This window comes from Engystomops pustulosus, chromosome 3 (genome assembly GCF_040894005.1).
Source record: "Engystomops pustulosus chromosome 3, aEngPut4.maternal, whole genome shotgun sequence".
NCBI classification, from domain to species: domain Eukaryota; kingdom Metazoa; phylum Chordata; class Amphibia; order Anura; family Leptodactylidae; genus Engystomops; species Engystomops pustulosus.
The window spans coordinates 70,275,367-70,294,124 of NC_092413.1; positions in this window are offsets into that span (position 1 = coordinate 70,275,367).

Here is an 18,758-nt window from a genome sequence, read left to right on the forward strand (position 1 = left end):
CGCTTCTTGCTCACCTCCTTTGGTTCCTCTCTGCCACCCATTGGTTTGAAGCCTGAGTCCATTTAGGGTATGTTGCCATGCCACTCTCTAGCCTGCCGCTGCTGCCGCTGCCTCTGCATGCCGTCCCCTATAGTGTCAGGGTCAATTATTGGATGTTTTAGATGCTATCTAGCCTCATTCGGTCACTCTGTCATGGCCATGCTGTTGCCCATAATTTTGGCATAATGGTGCGATTAAGCAGCCTCAGAGGCATCCATGCATGCTGCCCCTGCTGTTTCCTGTCCATTTCCGTGGTGTTTCCATCCTTTTCTGAGGTTCCCAGGTGTTTGGCCAAGCTTCCCTGTGCAGAGCCTTGGTCCCCTTGAAAAATGCTCGAGTCTCCCATTGACTTCAATGGGGCTCGTTACTCGAAACGAGCACTCGAGCATCGGGAAAAGTTCGTCTCGAATAACGAGTACCCGAGCATTTTAGTGCTCGCTCATCTCTAGTGTTCACACTTTGTCTCTCCGATGCCATGGGACTACTAACGTATCATGTACTACTGTACAAGGGGAGTGTGAATCTGCTTTTAATGTTTTAAGTGTTCATGCACATGGATTTATATTTATTGCTTTCGGTATGATTACGCATATTTGAAATAAAAATATGCAGCTGATGATCACAACTTATATTTATCTTTTTATATTTTGTGTATTACTAATTGCATTGCTTTTTTTGGTGAGTCAGCTTTGGCGTGAGTAAAGTAGACAAAGAACAGATTCTTCTCATTATTCATTAGAATTTACTTTTCCACTTTGCTTAGCAGGAAATACAAAATTTATATTTCAATCCTGGAATAGATTATAAAGGAAAGGGCATTAGACTGTTCAAATACCATAAAGTTGAGAAACAGAGGAGCCCTAGGTCCATAGGGAAATCAGGTGTCTGAGTAATCTGGTTACATGGTGATGTATTAATAAAACTTTATAGGTGGGAGGCACTTGTCTTGTTTCTGGTTGTAAATTAGCCGCTCGTAGGTAGTGGCTAATTTATGGAGGAAAACTAGAATGGGAAACTGTGGATTGAGCGTATTGGAAAGATATAGAGATAACATATAATCACATACATGCAGACTTTTCTACCATCTCTCCCATAAAACAATATAGTTATATGAAAATAAATGGAAAAATCAGATACAAAAACTCAAAATAATTTGGAGACTTATCTATTAGGAGGAATTTATGATTGTTTGATGTACCAAAGGGCCTGATTGTTTATGCAGTATTAGGCTGCATTCACACACACGTATGGGGGCCATATATATACGTCCGATGTATATACGGAATATATACGCCCCCCCCCATACACTGCAATGTTCTCATCGCGCCGTACGGGAGCGGTACGGTGCCATACACTTGTGGCACCATTCCGTAGCCCGTTGAAAGATATGACATTTGCTATCTTCCGCCGGGATACGAGGCCATGCGCTGTGTATTTCTATGGAGAGGGGTGGGGTGAGCCGAGCGGGTACACGTCAATGTGAATGTTGCCTTAGCATGGGATATTGGTGATTTAAACATGGGGCAAATTTACTAAGGGCCGTGCGCCAGTTTTCTGCCGAACTTTGCAGGTTCTTTTTAGTGCAAACTGCTCGAACATGTATTTAATAAGTGCCTGTGCCACACTGAGCACCGGAACGCCACACAAATAAAAGTGGTGCACTCTGTCAGAGCAGTGCACGGGGTGCCAGATTAATGAAAAACGAGCACCAGAATTCCTGAATCTGGTGCACCATGCACACTACACAGGTAAACTGCATTTAGTTCAGTTTGCATTGGTGTTAGTAAATGGGAACCATGGTACTTAAATGGAACTAAATATTCCATGGTTCTTTCAAACAAGTGGCACTCCACAAGAGCCAAGTTCGAAATGCCAGAAATATAAAAGCAGGGTCTTTCTAGCAAGAAGAAAGCAGGTCAAGCCCAAACTATAATCAGCAGTAAACTGAATATAAACAAAGACCTGTTGCTGGATCAGAGCAGATTGCAGGAAGATAAAGGTGTAGTGCAATAAACTCCTAAGCAACCATCAAGCTAAGCTTGTATTCACACAAACAAAAAATAAAATAAAATGCAGAAACAAAATCAAGAAATGAAGTAAACAGCAAGAAAGGTCCATGCGATTTCTTTTTCAATTTGCATTGTTTACATGTCAGTCGATATCGTGTTCATGAACTGAGCAACACCCAACAGACTGTCCAAAGCGTGTTGTTTGTCTCCTAACAATGCTTGAAGAAGGTAACCATTCCCTCACGGTAGCCATCCACAGCATATTGCAGCAAAGGCTTATATTCAACAACCGCGGTCAGTGCTAGCACCGATCGTGAGCGTCAATACACTGACTGCTCAAAAAATGGCCGCTCAAAAAATGGCCGCTCTAAAGACCTGAGACCGTCTTGTTTTAACCCCTTCATTACAATGTGCGATCAGCACAATGTAAAGAATCAGGAGGAAAATACTCATATACTGCCATACTGTAGCATGGCAATATATGAGGGTTAAAGATTTACTGACATTTTGAATACTAGACCCAGTCCTAGACTGGGCAAAATAGGCCACCTTACATGGCAGACACAGAGTTCTTCCGCTGTCTTCTGGTTGCCATGGCAACCCCCTGGCACCCTGAAATCCAGTTTTGGGGGAGTGACAGTGGAAACCATGTTGTTCCCTCTATCTCTCTACTTAGCTGCCACAATCATGCTTGAAAGGGTATTCCAGGAATAAGCATAATTCATATACAAATAGGTCCTTAAAATATAAGCTAATATTTAGTTGTTATTTAACATTTTGTTCCCCTTAGCTGAAAAATGCTGTTGACATACACTGTAATGAAGAATTAAAATACTACTGGCCCTTTAATCAGTCCGTTGATTTTCTCCACACGGAGCAAACACAGGACAGAAGATGTCGGCTGGTCACATGTCCACATCACATGTCCTGCACCTGCGGAAGTCATGTGATCACCACTGTTTGGCTATAATTGGTTGGTTGCAGTGTATCCAGTATGGCCAGTGTTGTGGTGAGATGTCATCTCAGTGAGGTGATGTGCAGTGATGGCAGTTACACACATCATTACTATGGTAACAGAGCAGGACAGTCTGTTACATCATCACTGGCAGCAGAGTATAAGAGGGAGGAGCTGTTACTTAGAACTAAAGGATAATGGGACCTGTAGTTTCCAGTGGCAGCCATCTTTGTGATAACACTGCCTAATTTAGAAAGCCCATAACATTTAGTGAATCATAAAATCATTAATGATGTTATGACTAATGACATTGAGTTTTGTTATATTCATTTATTTATAGCATTATGAGTTTTTGTATCAGAAGTTCATAATCCCAGAATACCGATTTAATCATGGTAGTTAAGGGATTAAACTGCCCCAGCAAGGAAAGAAACAGCTGGTCTTCTTCTGCGGATCGTGTTGCCAATGCTATAAACTGAGTCAATTGATGAGCTTTATTTTTGACCATTGTGGTTTATCCCCTAGGAGGAGTACGGCTGGGGTTACCGAGGTTGCATTACCTAATACAGAGCAAATAAGGGTCTAAAAACTGTTCCATAGAGAGGCAACCAGTGGTCAGAGGCATTACAGCCTCTGAAGCAGGTATTGGGTAGGTGGGGGTACATATTGGCCAGATGGGCAGGTACATAATTATTTCTATGTAGTAATCTAAGGGAGATCTCATTCAATGATACCTGCTAGCTGTCCTTTGCCAGAGTGGAGCAACAATGTCCCCATCTCGCCAAGGACAGTTCACAGCCGAAATCTGATTCCCACTGATCCATAAATCATGACTTGATGTCTAGGGGAGGGGCGTTAAAGATAGAGTATAAGAGGGAAATTGTCCCTCGAGCGAATGGGTTATTCAGGCAAATGCTATTGTATGCCGTTCGGGAGCCTGTGACAGTGCCTCGGGGTATGGATTGTACAAAGTGTAGTAATTGATTAAGCCGAAAGTGTTCAGAGGGGGGGCGGACTTAAAGTTTAATAATAATTTCATTTCTGGTTAGAATTTTGCCCCCAGACATGAGGTGCCTAATGTGGGAATTCACTTTTGCCTCTCACCACCTGAATACCCCACAGTCCATCCCTATTCATTCATCCATCTAATAAAGGGGGTAAAGTAAATAAAGCACATATTATCACATGAAAACACCCATCTCTTGGCTTAGCGACGCCCCCTGATCATCTACAGCCAATCCCCAGTGAGGGGAGTTATTCATATATTTGAAAAGGACACATGGAGGAGCGGTTTCCCTAAGGTGGGGGGGATACTGCTCCTTTCCAGCCACTCCCAGGGGACGAGTGCCTAGTCACACAACAGATGCTAATGAAAGGTACAATATAACATATCTTTTTTTCTGTAAAACCTATTTTTTATACAAAAACACTTTGGCAGTGTATGTACAATGCTCTGTGAGGACTGGGGGAGTGCTAAAAATGGGTCTCCTGGTGACAGGTTCCCTTTAAAGGGGTTGTCCGAGTTTAAAAAACGGATACGGACCGGTGCCCTCCGTATCCAGCGCTGCTGTAGCTCCGGTCCGGGCGCTCAGGTCCGGGTACGCCTATCCGTCCCTGTACACAGCATTGTGTATGGGGGCCGGAAGGTTGTCGGGTCCGGCCGGAAACTGAATGCAGTGCTGCTTCGGTGGCCATGTTTGTTTACATGGCGCCAGGACTGGAGCGACAGCAGCGCTGGATACGGGAGGGCACCGGAAGGTAAGTACAGCTTTATTGTTTTAGGCAGCCCGCACCCGGCTACATATATTTTTTTTTCAAAACTCGGACAACCCCGTTTAAAGCTTTTATTCATGTTTCCATGTCAGTATTTTTTTTAAATTATTTTTATTAATTAAAAAGTACAAACAACATTAAAAAAAACTGTCAGTACACTGTAAACATTTCCTATTTCACTGATATGTCATACAGATTAATCATTTATTTTTCTCCACCATCAAAACCCCCTCTGCACCTTCCCCTTCTTACTGGGGAAAATTTACATATATATATATATATATATATATTCCCATTTTGCCCAGATTTTCCTACGCTTAATCAAACCCTTTGTTTGGTAAACAAGATCCTCTCATATTGTTTTATTTTGTTTGTTAGTCTCAGCCATTGGATTTTATAAGGTCTCTCCCTGCTACAATTTCTGAGAATACTAATACGTCCCACATGCATGACCCTACCTATAACTCTTATGATTTTGGTCCTGAAGAGTTTCCTCTATAACAGCTAGGATAGCTGTTTGAATTGAAGGAATAATATTAATTTTAAATACCTTAGATATATGATTAGAGATGAGCGAGCACTAAAATGCTTGGGTACTCGTTATTCGAGACAAACTTTTCCCGATGCTCGAGTGCTCGTCTCGAATAACGAGCCCCATTGAAGTCAATGGGAGACTCGAGCATTTTTCAAGGGGACCAAGGCTCTGCACAGGGAAGCTTGGCCAAACACCTGGGAACCTCAGAAAAGGATGGAAACATCACGGAAATGGACAGGAAACAGCAGGGGCAGCATGCATGGATGCCTCTGAGGCTGCTTAATCGCACCATTATGCCAAAATTATGGGCAACAGCATGGCCATGACAGAGTGACCGAATGAGGCTAGATAGCATCTAAAACATCCAATAATTGACCCTGACACTATAGGGGACGGCATGCAGAGGCAGCGGCAGCAGTGGCAGGCTAGAGAGTGTCATGGCGACATACCCTAAATGGACTCAGGTTTCGACAAAGGAGGTAAAATGATTTCCTATGTGAACAAAAGGTTGACGGTATATTTAATCGATAACACAGCATGGTGGCGACATAGTGACCAAGTTCCATAACGTATCTGGTGAAACACCCGAAAAATGAGCCTGACACAGCTCTTTTGATAAGGGGACGACATGTGGAGGCAGCCATGGAGACGACTTCCATGATTAAGAGCGACAGTATGGGGCATTCATATTGCGCTGCTATGATTGCAACTTCAGGTCTCCAGCATGGCGGCGACAGATGGGCCGAGTTCCACTATGTATCTGGTGAAACACCTGAAAATTCTGCCTGACACAGCTCGTTTGATAAGGGGATGATGTGCTGCATATGCTCTCGTGCTCCAGCGTCTGGGGTATAGAGAGTTGAAATGAGACATTGGTGGACGCTGTGGAGGATCGTGGAGGCAAAATGGACAGGAAACAGCAGGGGCAGCATGCATGAATGCCTCTGAGGCTGCCTAATCTTGGGATGGAGCTGGCGGTCCACTGCCAGGCGAGCTTTCGCCTGTCCAAGCCCCTGTCTCTCGGCTCCTCCCCACCCAAAATGGGCCTGGGGGCCAGAAGCGTTTACTTTGAAAAAATTATAATTTTCAAAGCAGGCCGGGTCGTTTGAATATTTCACCTAGGAATAATGGAATAGCATAGTGGTTCTATTTTTAATTGTTTTTACGGAAATGGTTCCATGATTAAGAGCGACAGTATGGGGCATCCATATTGCGCTGCTATGATTGCAACTTCAGGTCTCCAGCATGGCGGCGACAGATGGGCCGCGTTCCACTATGTATCTGGTGAAACACCTGAAAATTCTGCCTGACACAGCTCATTTGATAAGGGGACGATATATGGAGGCAGTGAACTAGTAGTAGATTAAAGGTGCTGCAGTTAAAACTATGTTAGTTGGATCTTGAGATGGAGCTGGCGCTCCGCAGCCAGGCGAGCTTTCGCCAATCCAAGCCCCTGTCTCTAGGCTACTCCCCAAACAGCACTTCTAAGAACCTTTTGTATAAGATCAAGTGTAGTAGCGTTCTTATAAGTTTAGGATATGGCGGGTGAGGGGAATGTAAACAGATGCGCAAGAAGCGCTGAAATAATATTGGTAAATGATAAAAGTTTGCCAGTATATTTTGTGGATTACACAGCAGGGTGGCGACAAAGTTAACAAGTTTGATGTGGAAGCCATGAAAACAACCCAAAATTCTGCCCGACACAGCTCGTTTGATAAGGGGACGATGTATGGAGGCAGTGAACTAGTGGTAGATTAAAGGTGCTGCAGTTAAAACTATGTTAGTTGGATCTTGAGATGGAGCTGGCGCTCCGCAGCCAGGCGAGCTTTCGCCAATCCAAGCCCCTGTCTCTAGGCTACTCCCCAAACAGCACTTCTAAGAACCTTTTGTATAAGATCAAGTGTAGTAGCGTTCTTATAAGTTTAGGATATGGCGGGTGAGGGGAATGTAAACAGATGCGCAAGAAGCGCTGAAATAATATTGGTAAATGATAAAAGTTTGCCAGTATATTTTGTGGATTACACAGCAGGGTGGCGACAAAGTTAACAACTTTGATGTGGAAGCCATGAAAACAACCCAAAATTCTGCCCGACACAGCTCGTTTGATAAGGAGACCATGTATGGAGGCAGCTATATGGATGACTTTTGGAGGCAGCGATGGCGATGACGTGTGGAGGTAGCAATGGAGACAACATGTGGAGCCAGCTAAAAAGACGACATGTGGAGGCTGCTATGGAGACAATTTAATTTGGATAGTGCCTGTATGTGGCAGTCCAAAAACGTTTTCAAACCAGAGGAGCAGGTAGGTGGTCCTCCAGAAAAATTAAATAAATTGAGTGCCTGTATGTGGCAGTCCAAAAAAGTTTTCAAACCAGAGGAGCAGGTAGGTGGTCCTCCAGAAAAATTAAATAAATTGAGTGCCTGTATGTGGCAGTCCAAAAAAGTTTTCAAACCAGAGGAGCAGGTAGGTGGTCCTCCAGAAAAATTAAATAGATTTAGTGCCTGTATGTGGCACTCCCAAAAATTGCTTAAAACAGAGGACCGGGTAGGTGGCCCTCCAGAAAAATTAAATACATAGAGTACTATAGCTAGAGCCAGTTGGCCCTGGCAAAAAATAGCCAGTTTCCTATGCTTTATTGTACAAAGAGGAGGAGAAGGAGGACAATGAGGAGAAGGAGTGCATACATTATTCAGGTTGAGCTTCTTTCACCTGTTGGAGAATGAAAATCCGCAGAAATCCAGGCTTTATTCACCTTGATAAGCGTCAGCCTGTCAGCGCTGTCAGTCGACAGGCGTGTACGCTTATCGGTGATGATGCCACCAGCGGCACTGAAAACCCGCTCGGACAACACGCTAGCGACAGGGCAGGCAAGAACCTCCAAGGTGTACAGCGCCAGTTCGTGCCACATGTCCAGCTTTGAAACCCAGTAGTTGTAGGGAGCTGTGTGATCATTTAGGACGATGGTATGGTCAGCTACGTACTACCTCACCATCTTTCTGTAAAGATCAGCCCTACTCTGCCGAGACTGGGGACAGGTGACAGTGTCTTGCTGGGGTGCATTAAAACTGGCAAAGGCCTTGTAAAGCGTACCCCTGCCAGTGCTGGACAAGCTGCCTGCTCGCCTACTTTCCCTCACTACTTGTCCCGCAGAAGTACGCCCTCTGCCGCTAGCGCTGTCAGAAGGGAAATACTGTTTCAGCTTGTGCACCAGGGCCTGCTGGTATTCATGCATTCTCACACTCCTTTCCTCTCCAGGGATGAGAGTGGAAAGAATTTGCTTGTACCGTGGGTCCAGGAGAGTGAACACCCAGTAATTGGTGCTGGAATAAATTCTTTGAACGGTCACGGGATAGGCAGCCTAGCATGAAATCTGCCATATGCGCCAGAGTCCCAACGCGCAAAAATTTACTCCCCTCACTGGCCTGACTGCCCATTTCCTCCTCCTCCAACTCCTCCAACTCCTATTCTTCTGCCCATACACGCTGAACAGTGAAGGACTGAACAATGGTCCCCTCTTCTGTCTCGCCAACATTCTCCTCCTCTTCCTCCTCATCCTCCTCCACCTCCTCCGATATGCGCTGAGAAACAGACCTAAGGGTGCTTTGGCTATCAACAAGGGAATCTTCTTCCCCCGTCTCTTGTGACGAGCGCAAAGCTTCCGACTTCATGCTGACCAGAGAGTTTTTCAACAGGCCAAGCAGCGGGATGGTGAGGCTGATGATGGCGGCATCGCCACTGACCATCTGTGTTGACTCCTCAAAGTTACTCAGCACCTGACAGATATCAGACATCCATGTCCACTCCTGATTGTAGACTTGAGGAAGCTGACTGACCTGACTACCAGTTCTGGTGGAAGTTGACATCTGGCAGTCTACAATCGCTCTGCGCTGCTGGTAAACTCTGGATAACATGGTTAATGTTGAATTCCACCTCGTGGGCACGTCACACAACAGTCGGTGAGCGGGCAGTTGGAGGCGGCGCTGCGCTGCCCTGAGAGTGGCAGCATCTGTGCTGGACTTCCTGAAATGCGCACAGATGCGACGCACCTTCGTGAGCAAATCAGACAGATTGGGGTATGTCTTGAGGAAACGCTGAACTATGAGATTTAACACATGGGCCAGGCATGGCACTTGTGTCAGTCTGCCGAGTTGCAGAGCCGCCACCAGGTTACAACCATGCCTGGCTTCAGGTTCAGCGGTGCCAGCCACAGATCAGTCTGCGCCGTGATGCCCTGTAATAGCTCTTGGGCGGTGTGCCTTTTATCGCCTAGGCTCAGCAGTTTGAGCACCGCCTGCTGTCGCTTAGCGACGGCACTGCTGCTGTGCCTAGAGCTACCAACTGATGGCGCCATGCCCATGGATGGTAATTCGGAGGAGGAGGTGGAGGAGGGGTGGGAGGAGAAGGAGGCATAGTAGGCCTTTGAGACCTGAACCGAGTTAGGCCCCGCAATCCTCGGCGTCGGCAGTATATGAGCAGCCCCAGGGTCAGACTCGGTCCCAGCCTCCACCAAGTTAACCCAATGTGCCGTCAGCGATATATAGTGGCCCTGCCCGGCAGCACTCGTCCACGTGTCCGTGGTCAGGTGGACCTTGTCAGAAACGGCGTTGGTCAGGGCACGGATGATGTTGTCTGACACGTGCTTGTGCAGGGCTGGGACGGCACATCGGGAAAAGTAGTGGCGGCTGGGGACCAAATACCGAGGGGCGGCCGCCGCCATGAGGTTTCGAAAGACCTCGGTCTCTACCAGCCTATAGGGCAGCATCTCCAGGCTAAGCAACTTGGAGATGTGGACGTTGAGGGCTTGGGCGTGTGGGTGGGTTGCGCTATACTTCCTTTTGAGCTCCAGCGTCTAGGGTATGGAGAGCTGAACGCTGGTGGATGCTGTGGAGGATCGTAGAGGCGAAGATGGGGTTTTCGCACGGGAGGTGTTTGGGCCGTGGTCCTGGGCAGGGGGCTGACTAGCAGATGACACAGGGGGATGGGCAGTGGTGTGCCCGGCCGGAGGTGAACGGGCTTGGTGCCATTGAGTGGGGTGTTTAGCATTCATATGCCTGCGCATACTGGTGGTAGTTAAGCTAGTAGTGGTGGAACCCCTGCTGATCCTGGTTTGGCAAAGGTTGCACACCACAGTCCGTCGGTCATCCGGTGTTTCTTTAAAGAACCTCCAGACTTCTGAAAATCTAGCCCTCGCCACGGGAGCTTGACTACGGGCAACATTTGGCGCTGATGCACCAGCTCTGGTCCTGCCTCTCCGTCTGGCCCCACCACTGCCTCTTCCAACCTGTTCTGCCTCGCCTCCGTCTCAGAAGCATTGTGTTCACCCGGCCTATCAACCCAGCTTGGGTCTGTCACCTCATCATCCTCCGATCCCTCCGTCTGCTCCCCCCTCGGACTTCCTGCCCTGACAACAACTTCACCACTGTCTGACAACCGTGTCTCCTCATCATCCGACACCTCCTTACACACTTCTTCCACTACGTCAATAATGTCATCATCACCCACAGACTGCGACTGGTGGAAAACCTGGGCATCGGAAAATTGCTCAGCAGCAACCGGACAAGTGGTTTGTGACTGTGGGAAGGGTCCAGAAAACAGTTCCTCAGAGTATGCCGGTTCAAATGGCAAATTTTGCTGGGAGGGGGCAGACTGGGGGGAAGGAGGCTGAGGTGGAGGAGCCGGAGGAGTGCTGATTTCGGTGACATGGGTGGACTGCGTGGAAGACTGACTGGTGGACAAATGGCTAGAAGCATTGTCCGCAATCCACGACATCACCTGTTCACACTGTTCTGGCCTCAACAGTGCTCTACCACGAGTCCCAGTAACTTGAGACATGATGAACCTAGGGAGTGTAGCTCTGCGGCGTTCCCCTGCTCCCTCATCAGCAGGTGGTGTCTCACCCCGCCCAGGACCACGACCTCTGACCCCTGCAGTAGTTGGACGCCCACGTCCACGCCCTCGTCCTCTACCCCTAGCCCTCGGGTTAAACATTTTCCAAATTAAAGTGTAAACTTTAAAAAATTTTTTTTGTGTTTAACAAAACGATGCTATCCTATTGCTATGGCTAGTTTCTAACCTACACTGACAGCACACAACGGGATTTTGTGCTGTGCCTGATGAGTTTGAGCTATAAAATGAAATAAAGGTAAAAAAAAAAAAAAATCAGCAGACTCTGCCTAATTCTAATCAAACCCCTAATAAATTGTCCCACTTCGGTGTTTGAGGTGGATATGCGTGTCACTAAGAGCTAAACACAACGGTCGCAGGTCTCCCAGCAAATTCCTCACAATATGGTACTAGCTGCACTACTAATGCCAGCAAGCCCAGCCACAAGCAAACAAAAAAAAGGAAAATATAACGCTATTGTAGGCCTAAGTAAGCAGTTGGGGTTCTCCTATGGCTATTTTGTAGCCGACACTGAAAGCACACTGCTTTGCAAGATGAGTTTGAGCTATAAAATGAAATAAAGGTAAAAAAAATAAATAAATCAGCAGACTCTGCCTAATTCTAATCAAACCCCTAATAAATTGTCCCACTTTGGTGTTTGAGGTGGATATGTGTGTCACTAAGAGCTAAACACAACGGTAGCAAGTCCCCCTGCAAATTCCTCACAATATGGTACTAGCTGCACTACTAGTGCCAGCAAGCCCAGCCACAAGCAAATTAAAAAAAAAATGTATAACGTTATTGTAGCCCTAAGAAGGGCTGTTGGGTTCTTGTAAAATCACTCCTGCCTAACACTATTCTAATAGAACAGCCTAACGCTTTCCCTGACCAGCAGCAGCTCTCTCCCTAGCTGCATCCAGACACAGAATGATCCGAGCAGCGCGGGCAGGGGCTAGTCTATTCCAGGGTCACCTGATCTGGCCAGCCAACCACTGCTATTGACGTGTAAGGGTACCACGTCATGCTGGGTGGAGTGCAGAGTCTCCTGGCTTGTGATTGGCGGGAGATGCCATTTTCTCTAGCGGGCGAAGTATTCGTCCGAGCAACGAGCAGTTTCGAGTACGCTAATGCTCGAACGAGCATCAAGCTCGGACGAGTATGTTCGCTCATCTCTATATATGATCAAAAATGTCTTCCCAGAGTCAGCAGTTAATATTTAAATGATCTACAGAGAAAATAAAGGAGCAGTAGTACTATTTTCTTAGTGGCTTAGTATTAGAATGTCATACAATTGCAAAACACATGCATTCACTTTACACTATTGATGGAGGCCTGAGGCATTTCAGACAATAAACAGGTCTTCTTTTATTGAGCTGTGGCACATACAGCTGATGTACTGTAAAGTGAGCAGTCAAGATCAATGCATTTCAATGCTAAGCATCTTAGTCATGAGCTATTGTCTGTGTGTGTTAGACACATTTAAGATCCATTGGGTAACCAACTTTCTTTCCAGTCATCTGACCCTTGGTTCAACCCTCCTACGTATCCAGACCAGGAAAACATTAAAAATACGTATGTGAGAGATTTATTCCTCTACAGACGCCATCTAAGATCAAGTTGACCATGGCTGACAATCTTGTTGTGAACTGTTTAGAAATTACTGTGTCCTCGCTCCTCTCTGCAGCTTCTCTGTGTGAAGGCCATGTTGTGACTTATACAGAGCTAACACAAGGACAATTGGCATAAACATTCTTTTTATATTAGAACAAGGTCTCTGGAAGAAACGGTTTATAGTTCATAGACATTTTGGAAGAATATCTTCAACAGGTTGTCCTGGTACATTCATTATGGCCAATAGCATTGCAGTATTTTATCACCTTTTCACGCCCCTATGAAACTGATTTTATGTGTTTTATAAATGCGGCTGCCTGCTAATAAACTGGAAGATTCTGCATCTTCTAAAAGACTGGTGTGTCTTAGTTCCTGATCTCATCCCGGTCCTGAGGAGCCATGAAAGGGTTAATACGAAAGTCACCTTGTAACTGAAGGACTGTTTTAAGAACCAACTAAAAATCTCTTACAAGCTATAACATGGAAGAGAAGTTCATGGGAAGAGTCTGAAATAGTGATCTTGTCTATGTGACAACACCCTACAAAAAGGGGAACTCACAAAATATATTAAAAAGATTACTTTTTTATTGCATTAATATTAAAACAAGAACACACATTAACAAAGTTTTACATACATTTTTAAAATGATCCCAAGAATAAGGTGGAGCCAGGCAACCCAGCTGTAGCAAAGCATTATTACATTCTATATAGTGTTGCTAATACTCATTGGGGCACATTTACTTACCCGGTCCAGTCGCGATCCAGCGGCGCGTTCTCTGTTCTGGATTCGGGTCCGGCCGGGATTTATGAATGTAGTTCTTCCGCCGTCCACCAGGTGGCGCTGCTGCGCTGAAAGTCATCTCATCGCGCCGGAATGCACCACCTCGGACCAGGTGAAGGTAAGCGCTCCCCAAGCGACACTTTTTCCGTTTTTAAATGCGGCGGTTTTTCCGAATACGTCGGGTTTTCGTTCGGCCACGCCCCCCGATTTCCGTCGCGCACATGCCGGCGCCGATGCGCCACAATCCGATCGCGTGCGCCACAATCCCGGGGCAATTCAGGTACAATCGGCGCAAATCGGAAATATTCGGGTAACACGTCGGGAAAACGCGAATCGGGCCCTTAGTAAATGACCCCCATTATGTTTCAGTACCTAGTTCATGCTGGCATCTCATTATGTTTCAGTACCTAGTTCATGCTAGCATCTCCATTCATTAATCCAAATAATTTCTTTCAATAGTCAACATTGGGCTGATTGTTACCTTACTGCTGTGGCTGCCATCTGCCCCTCGCGAGGTGAGCTGGAGGTAAGCTGATAACGTGGCTTAAGTTCTACTTACAGTATTGATGAAAATTTGTTTCATGCGTATGTGTGGTTTAACGCACCATAAATGGAGGAAAGGCAGTAGTTTTATCACGATCTCCGTGTAGTAAACAGTCCTGTTGTATAGATGGAGAATTTATCTTGCTTGCAAATGCGCTGTTGTCAATTGAGGCGCACTACATATCCCAGAATGGCACCTGGTTGGCTGCTGAAACTGCAGCACAGTGTGTGAATGATCGGCCGATATATATAAAAGTTGCTCAAGAAACTTTGTGTTTACCACATTCACGACAGAGAAACTCACTATTTGCCATTTCTAAGAGCTTCTAACAGTGCAAGTGACTACCTAAAACGACATACTGAAGATACTGCATTGCCTCTACTCAATAGGAACCAGGTGCCATCCTAGGGTCTGTAGTACGCCTCAATTGATAACAGCGCATTTGCAAGCAAGATAAATTCTCCATCTATACAACAGGACTGTTTACTACATGGAGATCGTGATAAAACTACTGCCTTTCCTCCATTTATGGTGCATTAAACCACACATACGCATGAAACGAATTTTCAACAATATTGTAAGAGCTTAAGCTACGTTATCAGCTTACCTCCCAGGATGCCAGGGGTGAGTAATACATGAATAACTGCACAATATTTGTATAAGTTACACACTACTTACATAGAAACGCTGAAATATATAACGTTATATTTAAACGTCAATCAATGATATATATCACACTACAAAGGACAATGGGGGTCATTTACTAAGGGCCCGATTCGCGTTTTCCCGACGTGTTACCCGAATATTTCCGATTTGCGCCGATTGTACCTGAATTGCCCCGGGGTTTTGGCGCACGCGATCGGAATTTGGCGCATCGGCGCCGGTATGCACGCGACAGAAATGGGGGGGGGGGCGTGGCCGAACGAAAACCCGACGTATTCGGAAAAACTGCCGCATTTAAAAAAAAAATGTGTCACGAAAATTTCACTCACCTTCATCCTGGATAGGCCGGTGTATTTCGAGGCATTCCAGCGGACTTCAGCGCAGCAGCGCCACCTAGTGGACGTCGGAGGAACTGCTTTGATGAATCCCGGCCGGACCCGAATCCAGTGCAGAGAACGCGCCGCTGGATCGCGAACGGACCGGGTAAGTAAATCTGCCCCAATATCTAATATCAAATGTTGGACGTTGAAATATGATACATATCTGAAGAATGTTTACATGCTATATTGTAGTGCTTCAGTATAACTGTGTTTTTTACTCTATTAAATAGTTATAAAATTGATATAAAGCAGCACATGTGAATCTAATAAAACATAACCTTTAATAAGTTAAAATTAAAAGGGATTAGTTAATCCTATATACCAATATATGTAAAAAAGCTGAATGACGCCGCACAGCCATAGAGATGTATAGTCACTTGAGAGAAATATTAAGACCTATGGGCAAGTTTACAAGGTGGCAACTGGTGCACGTGGTCCTCATGGGATATACAACAATATATGCAAAATAGTTATATGAGAGGCATATGTTAATGATCAGCATAACCACAAAAATTTGCAGGAAAAAGTTGGAACATTCTCACCAAGTCCTGAAGTGGGCTCGATCACCGATGAAGCCGACAGGATAAATAATCCATCTCCATTTTAGCAATATACTGGTATATCTCCTATTTTTTGATTATTGCCTCCTTCTTCAGCCTTTTTATTTATTTATGCCCATAAGAACACTGTTCCCCGTTTATTAGAAACTCTGTTTAGTTCTAGGGACTCCATGGCTAACTTTAATGTGACTACGATCACTTATAGCTTGCGGGCAGCAAGGGGTTACCATTTGCCTGTGTCTGCTTTGAACAGGAACGCCTCGGAAACTTGCCTCATGAGAGTCTATCTCCCCGCCTCCTCGATGACACGCACGGCCATTGCATCACGGCACGTCATAGAGGGGCGGGGTTCTGACCGGTAACCTTGCTATTTGAATGGCGCATGCGCACTGGTAAGGTGCGCACGCCAGAATTTTGACTCGCAGCCTTGTTACGGCTGGGTCAGCTGTGGGATCGGCCACTGCCCCCCACTGTATACTTCTACTTAAAAAACGAGGAGAAGAACCTTGAACAGATACCGTCTATCCCCTGATGAACCCCATAAAAACTGGGGGGAAACGCGTCGGGACGGGATACATCTCTGTACCCTATGTACATCTAGGGACAGTTTAGGGACCAGGGCAAGCATGGGACCGTCCTTGTCAGGGCGGGAGCAACTTTAACTGGGGCATAGGAACAGCTAAACTAGGGACTTGGACATCTCCTGTTATCCTGTCGGCTTCATCGGTGATCGAGCCCACTTCAGGACTTGGTGAGAATGTTCCAACTTTTTCCTGCAAATTTTTGTGGTTATGCTGATCATTAACATATGCCTCTCATATAACTATTTTGCATATATTGTTGTATATCCCATGAGGACCACGTGCACCAGTTGCCACCTTGTAAACTTGCCCATAGGTCTTAATATTTCTCTCAAGTGACTATACATCTCTATGGCTGTGCGGCGTCATTCAGCTTTTTTACATATATTGGTATATAGGATTAACTAATCCCTTTTAATTTTAACTTATTAAAGATTATGTTTTATTAGATTCACATGTGCTGCATTATATTGACTTAATTAATGTGATTTAGTACTGTCATAATCTGTTACTGCAATATCGACACTTCTGGTCGTTATACTTTACAGTGCCAATCGGACCTCACTTAACTTTGCACGAATTGCTGCAGTAGTGACGTCCGGGTTGACAACTTGCTTGTTTATAAAGTTATAAAATTGAGGAAACAGTCTTGATTGGGATAAGAGCGAGTGGCGCACACTGCAATTTCTACTTGATATATGCAGAGTCTCAAGCAGGGACAAGAAGGTGAAGTTTCAGGCATCATATCTGTTGGACAGCCACATGGACAATGTGGTGGGAGAGTCTGAGCCTCCTTTTTCAAAAGCAGCATACTATGGAGGCACGTATTAAAACTCATGAATGTCGTCGGAACCAGGGAAGGCCCAGAAGTACTTGGTTCAAGGAATTGGGCATAATGAAAAACCAGATGCTCTCTGAGTGCAAGGCCCCTATTTGCAGTAGCAGATGTTCTGTGACAAATTCAATTTTCTCTGGAAACTGTCTGCCATTTAAAGAGGAAACAGACAAGGGCTTCTTAGGGCAAGTCATAGGGAGTTTGTGCTACAAAGCTAAGTCCTCTTGAATGAAGTTAGCAGCAGCTCCACAGTCAGCATACACCTTTACTGAGATCTGACTTTCGTCAGACCCCAACACGGAAGGAAAATAGATCTTCGGAGAGAGTGAATTCCATCCTAGGTTTGCCCCTCCTACCAAACCTAGGAACTGGAGTTTCCCGGGAACCAGGGGGCAGTCACGAACATACAGTAGTGGGGCACATTTACTAAAAACAGTGCAAACTGTACATGTGTTGAGCGGGCACTTCTTAAACGAATGTGCAAAGTCAGACAGAAAACTGACTCACGACGCACGGATCTTGGTAAATGTGCCCCAATGTATTTTCTTGTCACAGTACAGACATAAGTTCTCGGTGCATCTGCGTTCATTTTTTGATCACTGAGTTTAGTCCTCTCAACTTGCATGGACTCCCCTAGATTAGCAAAATCTAACTTAAAACTTAGTGCCAGTTTCAAAATCCATTTTTTCACAAGTCACCTCCTTAGCAAGTTCATGAAAGCGCATGTCAATACATGTGGCCAAGTCAATGGTGGAAATTCATCATTGTCTTTTTTTTCTGTTTAGCATTGTTTTGGCACAGTAGTGGTACAAATGCTGTTTTGCAACTTTCCATTGTGCCTAATGAACATAGGAAAGTGCAAATTCACTTTAATATGCCCCAAATTCATTGTTTACATAGACTGGTTTTCACAGAACTGAACTGAGTTAATTATTTGCGATTTGGCACAATTTTTTGTTTAGGTGCAAGTTTTGGTGCACAATGACTCCAGTCACCCGAGGCATAGAAAGAGGAGAAAAACCACTACCAAAAAACAATAAAAATCAATATTATGAGACAAACCAAAAAAACAAACAAATACAACAACATAGATAGAGTCACTTGATTAAGTCAGATAAAACAAAAATGTAATAGAATATAGACAATCAAGTCAAAGCCAGCTCATCCTTGATATGAGGAGCTAGACCTATCCAAAAGGAAGCGACCAGGGCATCATTATTCCAGTTTAACTCAGCAGCAAGAATCCGTAATTAAATGGCAATTACTAGAGATGAGCGAGCACTAAAATGCTCGGGTACTCGTTATTCGAGACAAACTTTTCCCGATGCTCGAGTGCGAGTATCGAATAACGAACCCCATTGAAGTCAATGGGAGACTCGAGCATTTTTCAAGGGGAACAAGGGTCTGCACAGGGAAGCTTGGCCAAACACCTGGAAACCTCAGAAAATGATGGAAACACCACGGAAATGGACAGGAAACAGCAGGGGCAGCATGCATGGATGCCTCTGAGGCTGCTTAATCGCACCATTATGCCAAAATTATGGGCAACAGCATGGCCATGACAGAGTGACTGAATGAGGCTAGATGGCATCTAAAACATCCAATAAT